The sequence below is a fragment of the Mytilus trossulus genome, chromosome 11, assembly GCF_036588685.1.
Source record: "Mytilus trossulus isolate FHL-02 chromosome 11, PNRI_Mtr1.1.1.hap1, whole genome shotgun sequence".
Taxonomy (NCBI): Eukaryota; Metazoa; Mollusca; class Bivalvia; order Mytilida; family Mytilidae; genus Mytilus; species Mytilus trossulus.
Genome location: NC_086383.1, coordinates 12,026,494 through 12,030,384, shown reverse-complemented (window position 1 = coordinate 12,030,384; position 3,891 = coordinate 12,026,494).

Genomic DNA, 3,891 nt, shown 5'->3' with positions numbered 1-3,891 from the left:
TGAACATGCATTTGACAAAATCTGACGTTACAACCAAATAATGCATACTTATTTGAAGAGTCAATACTTTTTCATTTTTAATGCGATGTGCCAAAATGTAGTTATTTTGTATCAAAAGTAATATTACAATAAAATTGAGAATGGAAATGGGGAATGTGTCAAAGAGACAACAACCCGACCAAATAAAAAACAACAGCAGAAGGTCACCAACAGGTCTTCAATGTAGCGAGAAATTCCCGCACCCGGAGATTTTATGTAAAATCTGTAGTATTTTGCCCGGATTAAAAAAAAATCAAAAAGCTAAGGACAATTTAAGCCTTTGTGAATTAACAAGGAGGTGATTGCAACTTCATAACTTGGAACTCTTAGTTTGATAGCTTCCTTGTAGGCATCAACCCTCTATCAAGGAAATCATGATAAGAAATACACGCCCAGATGTATTGTATTAACTGTGAGATAAATTCTCCGTATGCAATCGCTTCTTAAATGTTGCTACATAGAAATGGAAAGTTTACAGTTTGGAAGTTCAGATCCACAGCCTCTTGTATTGATAGTCTTTGATATTTATTTAAATAATTTGACTATACTTTTAATACTGCTCTTGCGATAGAGAGCTGGACATACTGTATAGCTGTATCCTATTGTTAAAGACCGTATGTTGAACACTCAAGTCGTTTTGTTGGGTTGCTGTGTGACTGTCATGAGGTAAAACAAATATCGTTTATTCAATCTAATTAAAATAGATTCATCGTTTATTCATACTCTAACACTATCAACCATTTTCTTGTCATATTTTTTTAGATGTTCTATTGTACAATAAATAACAAGATCCCAACATATCAATGGCCACATTGGTTGGTTTTAAAAGATTGAAATTAGGAATTTCGACAAGAAAATCCATGTGTCCTTTTCATCATGCAAAATTGTGTTGCAGTAGTATGCACATTCCTTCAGTCATGAATCAGATGTTTATTAGTTGTTGTTTGTTGATGTGGTTCATAAGTTTTTCTCGTTTCTCGTTTTTTATTTAGATTAGATCGTTGGTTTTCTTATTTAAATGGTTTTACAATTACACTAGTCATTTTTTGGGGCAATTTATAGCTAGCTGTTTGGTTAGAGCCAAGGCTCCGTGTTGGAGACCATACTTTGACCTATAATGCTTACTTTTACAAATTGTTTCTCATTGGCACTCATACCACATCTTCTTATATCCATTGTTGTAATATTTATGCCTTTAGGGGCCCATAATTGGAAATAAAATATCTTGATCTTCTATTATATTATTTAGCAAAATTAAATACTAGTATGCTTCGAGCGGCAAATAGGCTAATACCTCTTTCAGGGGGCGAAGTTTTTACCAATCAAGCCAGGGAAATTTAAGCTACTAATACCAGTCCCCAAAAAATGTCTATTGTTGTAACTGGGAATGTGACCTTGACCTTTAATTAATTGACCCCAAAGTCAATCAGCTTCTTTGCTTTTCCCACATTTTAAATTTCATTCCAATCAACAAGTAAATTTCTAGTAAAAATCCTGAAACCATTTTTTAAAAATTTTCTATTTAAATTTGAAACAGTGACCTAGACCTTTGCTTAGTTGACCCCCAAATCATTAGGCTTTCCCCGCTTCCCTATGTATTATGTTTCATATCAATCAAGCAAAGGATAGTGAAATTAACACCTGGAAACCATCACCTCTTTTTAATCCTTTACATTTCTAATAATATCATGTTAGTGAAATAAACTGTTTGTATAAAAAATTTCAAAATCACGTCAACAAACACATTTAAAGATTGGTTAAAAAAACACCATCTTTATATTTCTAAGGACCATAACTAAGTTTTTAATCAGCACCAATTCTGAAACCTAACTGAAATATTTTGTATACACTTTTCATTCAAAGTTTCACCAACATTTATCATTTAAAGAAAGGTGGTAGATACCAAAGAGGTAGTCAAACTCATAGTCGAAAATAAATTGACAATAACATAGAAAAAACAATAAAACCTCCCGAAAGTAATAAAGAGTCAGCAAAAAAGCTAAAGACTGAGCAGTACAAACCCAAACAAAAAAGCAAACGCTAACGCTCTGAAAGTGTAAGCAAATCCTGCTCCACATGTGGCAATTTAAACTACTGCTAATGCTCTGAAAGTGTAAGCAAATCCTGCTCCACATGTGGCAAACTACTGCTAATGCTCTGAAAGTGTAAGCAAATCCTGCTCCACATGTGGCAAACTACTGCTAACGCTCTGAAAGTGTAAGCAAATCCTACTCCACATGTGGCAAACTACTGCTAACGCTCTGAAATTGTAAGCACATCCTGATCCACATGTGACAAACTTCTGCTAATGCTCTGAAAGTGTAAGCAAATCCTGCTCCACATGTGGCAAACTACTGTTAATGATCTGAAAGTGTAAGCAAATCCTGATCCACATGTGACAAACTTCTGCTAATGCTCTGAAAGTGTAAGCAAATCCTGCTTCACATGTGGCAAACTACTGTTAATGATCTGAAAGTGTAAGCAAATCCTGCTCCACATGTGGCAAACTACTGCTAATGATCTGAAAGTGTAAGCAAATCCTGCTCCACATGTGGCAAACTACTGCTAATGATCTGAAAGTGTAAGCAAATCCTGCTCCACATGTGGCAAACTACTGCTAATGATTTGAAAATGTAAGCAAATCCTGCTCCACATGTGGCAAACTACTGCTAATGATCTGAAAGTGTAAGCAAATCCTGCTCCACATGTGGCAAACTACTTCTAATGTAAGTACAAATAAAGTGATAAGTCTAATTAGGTAGGTCATTCTAGAAATAGAGGATAGTACATGTATTGTAGTTACGACAATTATGACAAACATGTCCTCATCTGTGAAACAGATACTTCATAGTGGTCAACCAACATGTGTTGGGTCCTTAATATTTTGACTTCAACTTAACCACTTGGAACTCTTTCTTTAAAGACTTTTAAATAGTTGTGGAAATAATGACAGGACCTAACAAGGCTGCTGGACATATATGAAAATAAGGATATGTGTTGTGATTACCACCCAAATAACTATAGCTGACTATGCGGTATGGGCTTTGCTCATTGTTGAAGGCTGTACAGTGACCTATTATTGTTAATGTTTGTGTCATTTTGGTCTTTTGTGGATAGTTGTCTCATTGGCAATCATACCACATCTTCTTTTTTATATACAGTATCTAATATAAACTAACAGACAAAGATGTCAACAAAATGTATGGCATTCAACATTGAGCAAACACATCTTATAGTAAGCTATAAAAGACCATAGTATGAAAAAATTGAAAAAGTCAAAAAACAAAACACTACAATAAATGAATAACAATTATAACAGACCACAACCATTGACTACCAGTAGATCACAAGACAACAACCATTGACTACCAGTAGATCACAAGCTCCTAACCTGGCCTACTTTTTTGCCAAAGGCTAAGTTGTTAAAGCTCAGTTTTGCAGAAATGGTACTAAACTTGATAATTCATGTAACTAGAGCCTTTTTTCAATTATGTGGGTTTTTTTTCATTATAAGACAACAGCTTTTAATAGTAACGCACGTTATTCAGTGTGCACCACATTTTTTATGTTTTTTCTTCATAGACAGAAAAAATATTACATTTCTTATAATTCAATTTAATCTTAAATCCATTTTAATCCTTAGAAAACCATGAAAAAACGTTGATGACGTCACAGTCACATGACTAAATTATGTCTATGGGCTCATAACAAAATAACGTCAGCCAATCAGAAGACGTGTTACATCCAAAATGAAATTATTCATCTATATTGAGTAACTCTGCTCCATGACATTAAACAATTCCATTTTCCATTCAGTTCTATTCTCAATTCAATAAAATAAAAGGACAAATA